The sequence below is a fragment of the Panthera onca genome, chromosome F1 (genome assembly GCF_046562875.1).
Source record: "Panthera onca isolate mPanOnc1 chromosome F1, mPanOnc1 haplotype 2, whole genome shotgun sequence".
Classification (NCBI taxonomy): Eukaryota; Metazoa; Chordata; class Mammalia; order Carnivora; family Felidae; genus Panthera; species Panthera onca.
In genome coordinates this window covers 20,863,815-20,878,464 of record NC_138355.1, presented here as the reverse complement: position 1 = coordinate 20,878,464, position 14,650 = coordinate 20,863,815, and positions in this window count along the sequence as shown.

Here is a 14,650-nt window from a genome sequence, read left to right as displayed (position 1 = left end):
AACAATAAATCTGTGAGGAATTGACAGGATTAAAAAAACTTAATTTGGGGAGTTTCAGTTAAGGAATTCTAAACAGAATTTGGGCTGGGGTAGTAAATTAGTAAAAAGTAAGAAAAGTTGGGGCACCTGTCAGGCATGTGACTCTTGATCTCAGGGTTGTAAGTTCAAGCCCCCACATTAGGTATAGAGATTACTTTAAAATAAAATCTTTAAATAAAACTTCTAAAAACAAAGTAACAAGAGTTATTTATACAACCTTCTGAGCTCTAAATTTCTCATCTCTGGTGAGAAGGATGTCTCTTTACCTCCTGGTACAGGGAGGGTAACTTTCACATGGGAAATTCATTTCCTGCCTTCAGAAGGATGAAGGGTCTGAGTGTCCTTTTTGTATAAGTCATCTCTTAAGTGACTTTTATTTAAAATGATCAATATGCCAAAGTGGCATATGTTAGGGTAGTTTTCCCTTGATCTGTACAGAGTCTTAATGTTATTCTCAAGAAAGTCTCATCAAGTACACCATTAAAACAAGAACATGTAATCTCGCATAGTTTCTGTGAATAAAATCTGTTACAATTATAACACCTACTGTTAAAAATGGTTCCTGGCTACCTGTATTAGTTTGCGAGTGCTACTATAACAAAATACTATAGACTAGGTGGCTTAAATTTTGTCTTAATGTTTATTTTTGAGAGAGAGAGAGAGGGAGAGAGAGAGAGACAGACAGAGTGCAAGCAGGAGAGAGGCAGGGAGGGACACAGGCTCCAGGCTCTGAGCTGTGAGCACAGACCCGGATGCAGGACTTGAACTCTCAAGCCATGAAATCATGACCTGAGCCAAAGTTGGACGCTTAACCAACCAAGCCACCCAGGCGGCCCCCAGACTAGGTGGCTTAAACAACAGGCATTTATTTTCGCATGGTTCTAGGAGTTGGAAGTCTGAGATCAGGATGTTGACTGGATTGGTTTCTCCTCAGGTCTACCTTCTTGGCTTCCAGATGGTCACCTTCTTGCTGTGTCCTCACATGCTCCTTCCTCTGTACATGCTCCTGGCATCTCTCTGTTGTCCACATTTCTCTACTTACAAGTACACTGGTCAGATTGAATTACAGCTTACCTTAAAGGCCTTAATTTGAACTTAGTCACCTCTATAAAGATCCTATCTCCAAATGTAGTTGCATTCTGAAGGATTAGGGTTAGGACTTCAACATATGAATGGTAGGGGATACAATTTAGCCCATAACACCACCTTTCTAACTTTATATCCCCCCCCCCCCCCCCCCGGACATACTGTTTTAGAACACTGTTTTTTTTGAGTTTCGACTATTAAGCGTTCCCCCTACAAAGGGCCTTTGCACACACTGTGATAATTTCTGCCTAGAATGATCTTCCCTGGCTGTTCCCTGGCCCACTTCCTTTTTTCATTCAGGTCTCTGATCAAATATTAGTTTCATTAGAGATGGTTTTGACCAATTTAATCAAAACATCATTTCCATCAGTCAACTGTGTTTCACAGAATTTATCTACTGACTTAATATATTTATTAGCACATAAAGCTTATGCAGGAAGGAAGCTTGTGTAACTACCGTGTCTCCAGAACTTGATACAGTGGTTGATACACAGCAAGTATCTAATAAATGTTTGTTGAATGAATAAATGTTATTCCTGAAGAACAGAGAAAGACTGACACACTGAATCTTCTACAGATTAGTAATTAAGTTATGATTGGATATCATCTGCTAATCTTACGTCTCTTAGGAACCAAAAGTTATTATTATTATTTTAATTTTACTTCCATTTATTAAGTAATCTCAATCCCCAACTGAGCTCGAACTCACAACCCCAAGATCAAAAGTCACATGCCCTACTGAGTGAGCCATCCAGGCACCCCTGGAACCAAAAATTATTTAAAAAACAAAAAAGTGGAACTATTTGGTAGGAAACGTATAATAATAGAATAACAGATGAATGAAAATTAGTGAAAGAATTAGATGGAGGAGCTCTACTTGAAAGTAAAAAATGAAGGAGAATATAAATATATAGATAATACTATAAATATATAAATTGTAGATATATATAACAACATGTAAACTATATATGTATATGTATATAGATAAGAGGTAGAGTGAAGAAAAATAAAAGTGCCAAAACCAATTAATTGAAATCGAGAAGGAAAGAAAAAGAAGGAACTATAAGGTGAAATAATATAATGAACTGTGATGATTAATTTCCCAGAATTAAAAAAACAAAACATTACTCAGTTTGAAGAGGCCCTTAGAGTGGCAAACAAAAGAGACAAGAATAAAGGACATGATCTCAGGTTTTAATACTAGAAGAGAGTGAGGGCTGGAGGTGGGGAATGACACAGATATCAGAGTCTTACTCCAAAACCTGCAACCCTCTTCACTATAACCTAAATGTTCTAGTATACTTATTCCATAACGTTTTGGAAAAGATTATGTCAGGCTCAATATGAACGCTCAGAAATACTACCTATTACTTGATAATTATTATTTTATATATATATAATTTTTTAAGTTTATTTATTTTGAGAGAGAGAGCGTGCACGAACACACACACACACACACACACACACACACACACACATACACGTCGGGGAGGGACAGAGAGAGATAGACTCCCAAGCAGGTTCTGCACTGTCAGTTTGCACATCCTCAAACTCAGGAACCATGAGATCATGACCTGAACGGATGTCAGCTGCTTAACTGACTGAGCCACTGAGGTGCCCCTTATTCTTTTATATTTAAAACTTTATTTGGAATATATATTTTTTTGCATGGCACAAACCGGGGGTTTAATTTACAATTTTTCTAAATGAACAATGTTTCCAGCATTATTTATTGAATAATGATAGACTGCCTCTTTGTGTAATATTTGTATGTCTTGTTATTTTTTTAATTAATTAATTAATTTATTGTTTAAGTTACATCCAAGTTAGTTAGCATATGGTCCAACAATGATTTCAGGAGTAGATTCCTTACAGCTCCTTACCCATTTAGCCCATCCAATCCCCCCCAACCCCTCCAGCAGCCCTCTGTTGGTTCTCCATATTTTATGTCTTGTTATTTTTATTTTTTCAGCACTTGCTAGAATTGAAGACCGTGATGAAATTCTGGTGAATTAGCCAGAGTAATTTGCTCTAGTTGCAATGTCTCTTCCTGGTTCAGTGCAGACTTTGGGAGTGATTCCAATCTTGCTCCTTTGGGTGGTTCTTACCCAATCTCAGGCATTTTCCTCACGTACAGGCATGAATCGGTATTCAGTTGAAGACTTAAAGAAGATATTCTTTCTTTATTTTTTTAAGAGATTTTTAAATTTATTTTTATTTTAGAGAGAGAGCATGTAAGAGGGGAAGAGGGGCCGAGGAGGGAGAGAAAGAGAGAGAGAGAGAGAGAGAGAGAGAGAGAGAGAGAGAGAGAATATCCCAAGCAGGCTCCACACTCAGCCTGAAGTCTGATGCAGGGCTCCATCCCATGACCCTAGGATCATGACCTGAGTGGAAATCAAGAGTTGGCCGCTAAATGGACTGAGCCACCCTAAGATACTTTTTAGATCTTTTCATATAGTTTTTTCCTTTCTGCAGCACTGCCCTGAAAACTCTAGCCACTGGATTCTCAGCCACTCCAACTCCCACTTACGTTTCCTCAACTGAGAACCACCCTCTGGTGCTGCCTGGGGGTGTAGAGTGGACTGGAGATGTTCTTCAGGCAGTAAGCTAGGATAATTTTAGGGTTCACCTCATTTATTTCCCGTTTCTTGGGGACCACTGCTCTATGCTACTCAATATCCGATGTCTAAAATCATTGTTTTAGGGGCACCTGGGTGGCTCAGTTGGGTGAGTGTCTGACTTCAGCTCAGGTCATGATTTGATGGTTCGTGAGTTTGAGCCCTGCATTGGGCTCTCTGCTGTCAGCGTGGAGCCTACTTCAGACCCTCTGTTCCCTCCCTCTCTGCACCTCCCCCACTCATGTTCCCTCGCTCTCAAAAATAATAAAATAAACATTAAAAAAAATGAAAGCAGGGGCGCCTGGGTGGCTCAGTTGGTTAAGCGTCTGACTTCAGCTCAGGTCATGATCTCGGTCCGTGGGTTTGAGCCCCACGTCGGGTTCTGTGCTGACAGCTCAGAGCCTGGAGACTGTTTCAGATTCTGTGTCTCCCTCTTTCTCTGACCTTTCCCTGTTCATGCTCGCTCTCTCTCTGTCTCAAAAATAAATAAACGTTAAAAAATTTTTAAAAATAAAAATAAAAATAAAAAAATAAAAAAATGAAAGCATTGTCTCACACAGTGAGCCTAGTTTTTTAGGGGTTTCTTGTGAGAGGGTAAATTTAGTCCATGTTACTCCATATTGGTCAGAGGTGGAAGTCCCTTGGATTCTTTTTTTTTTTTTTTTAAGTTTATCTATTTATTTTGAGAGAGAGAGAACACCCATACAGGGGAGAAGCAAAGAGAGAGGGAGAGAGAGAGAATCCCAAGCAGACTCTGTGCTGTCAGTGCAGAGCCTAGCCTGGGGCTGTATCCATGACCTGAGCCGAAATCAAGAGTCAGACACCTAACCAACTAAGACACCCAAGCGCCCCAATTGGAGTTCATTCTTTTTTTAAGTTTTTTACATTTATTTATTTTCGAGAGAGAGAGAGAGAGAGAGAGAGCGAGAGCACAAGTGGGGAGGGGCAGAGAGAGAAAGAGACAGAGAATCCAAAGCAGTCTCCAGGCTCTGAGCTGTCAGCACAGAGCCCGACGCGGGGCTCAAACTCACAAACTGTGAGATCATGACCTGAGCTGAAGGTGGACGCCTAACCGACTGAGCCACCCAGGCGCCCTTGGAGTTCATTCTTAAGCCAACTTTTTTGGGGAATGTGTAGGGTGGTAGGTTGTGTTCCCTAGAAGCAGAGCCTGAGATGGGAATTCTTATGAAAATGATTTAATGAGGGTTTTCTCTCAGGAGAAGGGGAGGGAGGGAAGCAGGATAGGGTAGGGGAAGAAAACAAGGTGAGAATGAGGTTTCATCTGGCAACTCATTTCAGTCTAGTTTTCTGGGGAGCCAAGGAGCACCATGTACACTGCAGGGTTGGTCCCTGGAGGCTGGAGTTTTGTTCAGCTTGTGTCAGTGGATTGGCCATTGGCTCCCGGTGTGGAAGATGGGTGGAAGGATAGAAGCCAGTTAGGAAGGTGGCTCCCAGCTGCAGCAGGGCACCCTCCAGAAAACAAGGCTGTGTTGTGAGCCATTCACAGCCAATACTCAACAGCCAGGTGACCCGGCCAGGTAAAAGGAATTGGGTTGGGCACCATCGGTATCCACTACAGGTAGTAAGCATTTCAAGCACTTTTATGTCTGAAAATATCTTTGTTTTGCCCTCACACTTGACTTATACTTTGGTTTTAGAATTTTAGGCTTAAAATAGTTTTCCCTCAGAACTTGGTAGGCATTTTTTTCTAATAGCATCTAGTGTTGCTTACAACACATCTGTCTTAGCCGGCTTGGGCTACCACAACTCATTGCCACAGACTGAGTGGCTTAAACAACATTTACTTCTCTGAGCTCTGAAGGCTGGGAAGTCCAAGATCAAGGTACTTGTAGATTTAGTATCTGGTGAAAGCCCACTTCATGGTTTGTAGATGGCTGTCTTGTCCTTGTATCTTCATATGACAGTGAGGAGGGAGAGAGAGGCAGTAAGCTCTTTTGTCTCTTGTAAGGGCACTAATTCCATTTATGAGGGTTGACCTAATCACCTCCCCAAATCTGCCTCCTAATATCATCACGCTGGGGGTTAGGAATTCAACATAAGAACTTTGGAAGGACACAAGCACTCAGTCCATAGCAATATCCAATGTCAATCTGATTCTCATTATTTTGAAATTTATTTGTGTAAGTAATCTCTACACCCAACATGGGGCTTGAACTCATGACTCTGAGGTCAAGAGTCACATGCTCCTTGGATAGAGCCACATAGGCACCCCTGATTCTCATTATTTTAAAGTAATACTTACCTTCCTATATATTGACAATAATTTGGTATTTTCTTGGGGCGCCTAGCTGGCTCAGCCAGTAGAGCAGGTGACTCTTCATCTTGTGGTTGTGAGTTTGAGCCCCACTTAGGGTACAGAGATAACTTAAAAATAAAATCTATAAAAAAAAAAGAGGAAAAAATTTAGTACTTTGTTTTTATCCTTGATGATTTGAAATTTCACTGGCAAAATATTTTTTTAATGTTCTTGTTTGGCACTTGTTAGGTAGTCTGATCTTACTGTCTCAATACAGATCTGTCATGAATAATATTATAATGATTGGGAATTTTTTATTCTGATCTGGGAATTTTTCTTTAACATTTGTCTATTTTTTCCCTTTAGTTATCCATAATCCATTCCTTAAACCTCTGAAAATTCATTTCATTTTTTAAAAATTTAAATTCATGTTAGCTAACACATTATTTTGTTTTTTAAATTTTGTGTATTTATTTTTATTTTTATTTTTCAAAAAATTTTTAATGTTTATTTTTGAAAGAGAGAGAGAGAGAATGGGAGCAGACAGGGAGGGGCAGAGAGAGAGATCCACACACACAGAGAATTCAAAGAAGTTTCCAGCACAGAGCCCGACACAGGGCTCGAACCCATGAACTGTGAGATCACGACCTGAGCTGAATTCAGACACTTAACTGACTGAACCACCCAGGCGCCCCTATTTTTATTTTTATTTTTTTAATGTTTATTGTTTTTTGAAAGAGATAGACAGGGCCCAAGCAGGGGAGGAGCAAAGAGAGGGGGAGACACAAAATCCAAAGCAGGCTCCAGGCTCTGAGCTGTCAACACAGGGGGACTCGATCTCACCAACTGTGAGATCATGACCTGAGCCGAAGTCAGATGCTTAACCAACGGAACCACCCAAGAGCCTGTATTTTTTTTTTTTTAATTGATAGACTTCATTATTTAGAGCAGTTTTAGATTTAAAGACACAAAGAGCAGAGAGGACATAGAACTTCCCTATCTCCCCCCCTCCACCCCCACCAACAGTTTCTCCTATTATTAACATACTGCATTAGTGTGGTACATTTGTTATAATGGATGAATGGAATATTAACACACTATTATTAACTAAAGCCTATAGTTTACATTAGGGCTCAATCTTAGTGTTGTACAGTTCTGTGGGTTTTGATACAGGTATAATGCTCTGTGTCAACCATTATAGTATCACTTGGAGTAGTTGCACTGGCCTGGAAGTCCCCTGTGCTTCACCTATTTATCCCTCCTTCCCTCTTCCCTGAATTCCTGGAAATCACTGATATGTTTACTGTCTCTACATTTTGCTTTTTCCCAAATGTCATATTGTTAGCATTATACAGTATATAGCCTTTCAGACTGGCTTCTGTCACTTAGCAATAAGCTATCTCCTCAGGGTGTATGGATGTGGAAGGAAGCATGTAAAGCCGGGCACTTCCACAAGTGCTGGAGGAAGGAGGGCTTCATTCTTGAGGGTACTGGGCAAAGGCTGAATTTCCATCTTCCTCCTTCTTTCCACTACTCCCCTGTCCATTATGTGATTCCATGTTATCTAAGGGTTTATTCAGCCTTTCTCTCAACGGTATGCTTTACCTATAATAAGAGCCTGCTTATCTAGAGGATTCACTTTCTTTGAGAGATTTTCCTGGTCTTTAGCTTAGAGATAAATCTTATCACTGCTAGCCTTTTTAGGTATAGCTGAATGGGGGAGGGCTTAACCACAGAGGTCCTGGTTTTGATCTGATAAATGCATACATGTTCAAGCAGGGGGGGGGGGGGTCGGTGCCCACCTGCCACTGGCATGTATTAGTTCTAGAATTATCATAGTTATTCAAGTAGGAGAGGAGGGAACAACCAAAGGAACCATAACTGATTTAATGAGCCATTTGTAGTTTTACTGTACCATCTGTATGTACTTAGACCAACTGTTCCACAGGTAGTCTTTTAATTAATTATCATAACTAGTGCTAGAAGGCTTCATCATGCTTGAGGCTCTATTGGGAAAAAAAGGCTTTGTTGCTCTCCAGTAACTTTAGCCTGAATATACTTTGGAAATGACCTTGTCTACTCTAGATTCTTCATTGGTCTATTATGATATACACATATATCATAAAATCTATATTATATATATATATATCCTATCATAGTATAACTGCATATATTAGTTAATTACCATCTGCTATATACAGTATACACTTATGTACATATAGATACAAATATACATATATATTTGAGAAACTCCCCCAATTTTCTTGTTCACTATTGGTCTTCCATTCTGTTTTATGGTGCTGTTAAGAATTTATTCCTTTAGAGATCTCATTCATTTCCTTTTCAAGGCATTTTCAGAAAGAGAAGAGGTAAATGTGTGATCTCAGTCTGCCATCTTGAAGTAGCAATCACAAGGTTTTCATTTTAGTCGTAAATTCTACTTCTGTATTCATTTGTAGAGTAGAATAGGAGGAATAAATGACATGCTGGCTCAACAAACCAAATTTCAAAGCTCCCCGGATTTTTCTGTCTCACTTCTCAGGTGAAAGAATCTCTTGCAATATAAATATGCTCTAAGTATAAAAAAAATCATGGAGGGGCGCCTGGGTGGCTCAGTCGGTTGGGCGTCCGACTTCGGCTCAGGTCATGATCTCGCGGTCCGTGAGTTCGAGCCCCGCGTCGGGCTCTGTGCTGACAGCTCAGAGCCTGGAGCCTGTTTCGGATCCTGTGTCTCCCTCTTTCTCTGACCCTCCCCTGTTCATGCTCTGTCTCTCCCTGTCTCAAAAATAAATAAAACATTAAAAAAAAAAAAAAAAAAAAAAAAGAAAAGGTAACCTGACACAGCCATGGAAAGGACACAATTCAAAAAAAAAAAAAAAAAAAAAATCATGGAAAAAAATTCCTATCAAGGAAGCAGGTGCATTGTTCTGCCATGAATGTTCAGTAATGATGTCTAGAGTGGGTACTTAAATTTATCAGTCAGTATAAATTTGTATTGATATGTTAAGTTAATCAATATTTAATAAGTGTACTAAATGAAGGCAACTGGTCCACTTAATGTCAGAAGCTGAGATGATTCACACAAGAAGAGGAACAGATTTTCTCAGTATTCTGTTTCTCTAAAGAGAACATTCAAAGGAATCATTATCTTATAAAGTGGTTCTTTGGAAGAAGCAAATTCTTACCTGTGTAGATAAGCCATGTAGTACTTCATGTTGCCTAATCAACCAAGAAGTATTCATTGAGCAATATGTAGTCTCTACTGCATATAGTAGGCAGATTAAAGCCCTGCCAAAGAGGTCCATGCCCTAATCCCTGGAACTGGGTCAATGTTATGTTACAAGGCATTGAGATTTTGCAGGTGGAATTTGCTGACTTTTAGAGAGATTATCCTGGATTATTTGGGTTGGTCCAGTTTAATCACATAAGCCCTTAAAATGCGGAGGAGGAAGGCAGAAGAGTCAGAGAGATACAGCGTGAGAAGGACTTGATCCACTGTTGCTGTTAAGAAAGGTAAGGGGCCATGTGCCAAGGAATGCAGGTGAATGGAAGCTGAGAATAGCTCTGAGCCGACAGCCAGGAAGGAAACAGTCTTATGACCACATAAAATTCAATTCTGCCAACAACTCGAAGGAGCCTAGACGCAGATTATCCCCCAGAGCCTCCAGAAAGGAAAACGGCTCTGCTTGATTTCAGTCTTGTGAGACTTGGCAGTGAAATCGGCAAGCCTAAATTCTGTTGTTTTGAGCCGCTGAACTTGTGGTAATTTGTTATGGCAGCAAGGGAAAAGTAATACACTTCTACTGACACTGCAGCAGATACCAAGACTGAATTTGATTTTTAGTATGGGATTCAGCTTATAATGTCTTCAGACATGTTATCAATATCGGTTACATCTTGGTACAAACCAAGTATTTGAGAATGATGTAGTAGCATACAATGAAGGAAGGAAGGAGGAAGAATGGTGTAGTTTTTACTTAGGACTTTGGTTTAATGACTCAAAACTAATATATGCTCTTATATCAGTTGAACCATTGTCAGAGATCACCCAGATTCAGCAACCCTCAATTTTTGAACATAGGGTGGGGTGCCAGGATTTGGGCCAGCAGCTTTACTGCTGACTTAATTTTTCCCAACTGAAGGTGAATTTCTACTATCTCACAATAAATTGATAAGTGCAAATGCAGTTTATGAACTGGTGTGATGGTAGATGCCTGAGGCTGTGTGTGGGAGGGCTCAACAGGGTGAGAAAAGAAATACCCTTTGTTATCTGAGTAAATCGAATTGAAAAGATGAGAATTACCATATGGACTCAGGAAATAAGAGGAGGAAACGTCAGGGGCGCCTGGGTGGCTCAGTCAGTTAAGCGTCTGACTTCATTCAGCTCAGGTCATGATCTCAAGGTTTGTAATGAGAGCTCTGACAGCTCAGAGCTTGGAGCCTGCTTTGGATTGTCTCCTTCTCTCTCTGCCCCTCCCCAACTTGCACGCAGGCACTCTCTCTCTCTCTCTCTCTCTCTCTCTCTCAAATAAAAATAAATAAACATTAAAAAAAAAAAAAGAGGAAACATGTCAGAAGTAATCCTTGTTGGGGCGCCTGGGTGGCTCAGTTGGTTAAGCGCCTGACTCTTGATTTCGGCCCAGGTCACAATCTCATGGTTTGTGAGATAGAGCCCCAAACTGGGCTCTGCGCTGACAGCAAGGAGCCTGCCTGGGATTCTCTCTCTCTCCGTGCTTCCCCTCTTTCTGCGCCTTCCTCACTCGCTCTCTCTTTCCTAGCTCTTTCTCTCTCTGTCAAAAAAAAAAAAAAAAGGAATCCTTGTTTTATTTGACATCACCTTCAAGGGTTAATAGGCTTCCCAAAGTAACTTCTCTTGCAACCTGATATAAATCCAATTATAATTATATTATAACCAAATACTATTCACTCTTCATTGTAGGTTGTTTACATACGTTCACACTTCAGTGCTTCTTTAGCACTCCCAGTTTCTTAACAGAATTTAGTGGCTGATAGGAGTGAGCATTGCAGGAGGAGTCACGCATGGTATGACTCACCCGCTATTACAGCGGAATGCCCGGGGCACTAGGCAGGAAGAAATATCACACACTAGGAAGGAGTTTTGTTGCAAATTACAGTGAACAGGTTACTGTTTTAAACATTTCTTGATTCTAGCTATATACACTTTCCCAGATTGTTTAGTTATGCCACATCGCATGCATGGGTGGTCAAATCCATGGAGCAAAAGATTTGTGAGGTTATGTGTTTCCATTTTCAACAGGAGGTGTTTTTTTTTTTTTCTTTTATCCTTTATTACTTGGGCTCCACCTAATGATGACACCACTTGTTTTCCTTTGAATTCATTAGACATCAGTTTGTTTTGGTTTATTACATTCAAGTGCATCTAAACCTGCCCACATATTCATAACATATGTACATATTGCTATATACAGAATGAGCAAATGTTTTTCTAGTCAATGTTGTTTTCTCCCAGTCTTGGCATTTTTTTTTGAAATTGACTAAACCTATTTGGTAACTTGCATTTACATTCACAGCTCCACCTATAATCTTTCATTGTTACAATATGTCTGATTGGCCTATTTTACAACTGCTTTGACTAAAATTGCCAGCAGTAGCTTGCCAAAGGAGTGCCTTAATAAAGGAAATTAACTTCTTTTAATACGATGACTGACTTACCAAGGTATTAGCACTATTCATTTACCTTCTTTGAACAGTGCTTGTAATTTTACATAGGAACACTGGGAGAAGAGAATAAAAGCTAACAATGCAATTCTAGCAATGAGATCAGTGTGATAGACATTTTTAGAAAGGAGATTGTCTGCAAACAGTAAATCTTGAGAAATTACAGTTCTCTATAGGTAACCGTCTACCTCTGGTTTTTAATGTATAAGTTGGAGCTTTTCATTTTACCAGTAGCTTGTAGATTATTTTCTTCCAGATGCATTATTATACTATTGTATTACAGGAACTTTTCTATTTCTTTCCTGTCCATTCACACTGACAAAAAAAATATATTTTCTCCTTCCCCACCAACTTTAGCTTTTTATTTTTTTAATTTATTTTTATTTTTTTTATGTTTATTTATTTTTGAAGGAGAGAGAGACAGAGCGTGAGAGGGGGAGGAGCAGTCAGAGAGGGAGACACAGAATCCGAAGCAGGCTCCAGGCTCCGAGCTGTCAGCACAGAGCCCGATGCAGGGCTCGAACTCACAAACTGTGAGATCATGACCTGAGCCAAAGTCGGACACTCAACCGACTGAGCCACCCAGGTGCCCCAACTTTAGCTTTTTAATACCGTGTTTATTTCACATTTTTTTTTAAACAGGGTAACACCATTAAATTAAAAAAAAAAAAAACTTAACAGGACGCTATTATTCAGAGATTTGGTTGGACAGCAAATAGGGCTAACAAGTAGGAAAGTCTTCAGGTGACTCAGGCAGGTAAAGCTTTTTAGAAAGGATCTTTTTGAGAAATTGGTTACCAAAGGGTAGGACAAGCTGGAGGTAGAAACCAGCTGCCTATTTCCCTATCATATTTGTATAAGTCACTTTACAAATGTGTCTGGGAAGTTCAGTCTTCTTGGTAATTCCATTCCATTGAAACTCCATTAGATTTTACTTCAGTAACAGTATTTTCATAAAAGACTTTGGATTTTGTCTTGTCATTTTTGACAATATTAATATTAATATTTAACAACACGACGGAATTCTTTCAATTATTAAGCGCTTAGTTTTTATTTTACATTTACTTTCATTTATCATATATTTTTTTGTCTTCTATTTGTTTCTTTTCCTGAGTTGTCTGACTTCCGTGTGTGTGTGTGTGTGTGTGTGTGTGTGTGTTTTGCCATGCTTCCTCTTTTCTCTTCTGCTTTTCCAGAACAACTTGCCAGTTGAAACTACTAAGGACTGTGTACTTTCAGAATAGTCTGCATACATTTAACTGATATAAAAGGGAAATTCTATTGCACGACATCCTCTCTCCCCTCAGCTTCCTTTTGCACATTTAGATTTTACTGAAGCTAGGTTCCAAAGAGGTAATACTAAGCACAGATGATTTCTTCCTAGGAGACTTCTCAGTTGGGGTCATACCACTTTTGTTCTCTCAGTAAGTAAGCTACCTGGAAGGAAGAAACCATTTTACATACTTCTTACATTCCCTGCAATATCAATCACAGTGTTTCTCAAGGGATTCGGTTTACCGGGGTGCTGGTAATAATGCATATTCATAGACCTTACCCCAGACCTACAGTCAGAACCTCAGGAACCTGCAATTTTTAGTTTTCATGCCCTAAACTTTCTCCCGTGCCTTCACCTGAATTTTTGGTCACTGCCTGGATATGCTTACTTGAATATATTTTCGTCTTACTTCCTCAACACAAACTAAAGCATTCACTGGCCATCTCCGATGCTGTCATCATGTTATTATCCCTGGACACATCTTTGGAGTCATTTCTCTTTGTATTCCATCATTTTTTTACTTAATCAATTTATTGGCCTTTGTGCCAAGCACTGGAAAAGACAGTGATGAACAAGACCATGGGTTATGCCCTCAGGTATCTAAAGATTCTTTTACAGAGAGTAACTTAATCCTACAGTTTTTCTTTTTCTTTTTTTTTTTTCTCAGAATACTCCCTTATTTTCCTTGTCAGCACCTTAATCTACAATCTCCTCACTTATGTTTGGACGCCATCATTTTTTCCTAATTAGTTTCTTTGCTCCTAATCTCCCACCTCTTCTGAAAGATTAATGTGCTGAAAACTTAATCTTCAAAGCAACACCTTGAATATATTTTACCCCCTTGTAATGCTTTCATTGTTTCCGAGTGCTTATAGGTTATTTTCCAAAGTGGGCCTCAGATGAACTTCTGAATAATCACTCCCCCCAATGAAATAGATGTCTGAATTTGATGTAAGCAGTTTTACTTATTTATTTTCTGGGCTCATGACTTTACACTTTCTGACTGAGCAAGTCACACTTTTCTCTTAAAGGCCTATCAGCCCCACCCCCCAACATGGCTGGCCCTTAGCATTTACGTTTGTTTCTGCTCAAACTGTTATTCTCTGCTTTACTCATTGAGCATTTAGTATGTGCTCTTTGGTAACATTACTTATCCTCCCCCAGCCCCAACTCTCCCAGACCCTCCCCTCCAACATTACTTATCTTTTTATGTATTTTTCTAATTTTTCAATTATTCCTTAAGCTTCCTGAATGCAGGGACAATGTTTTATATGCTTCTTTATCTCTTCCTTGCCTAGTCCAGGCCAATGTATAGAAAATATTCAACAAATATTCATCAGATTCTTTACATTCTTCTTTTATGCACTCATTCGTAAGAACCAATACTGTCCTTTCTCTTTAATGGAGCTTACAATTTAGTTGGAAAAACTAAAGCACACTTTAAGCAAATAATTAAACTAAAAATGAGATCAACTGCTTTACTTATTTGTTAGTCAAGAAATATTTTGGGGCGCCTGGGTGGCTCAGTCGGTTGAGCATCTGACTTCGGCTCAGGTCATGATCTCAAGTCTGTGAGTTCTTTTTTTTTTTTTTTTAAGTTTATTTATTTTTGAGACAAAGAGAGACAGAGCATGAATGGGGGAGGGGCAGAGGGAGAGGGAGACACAGAAATCG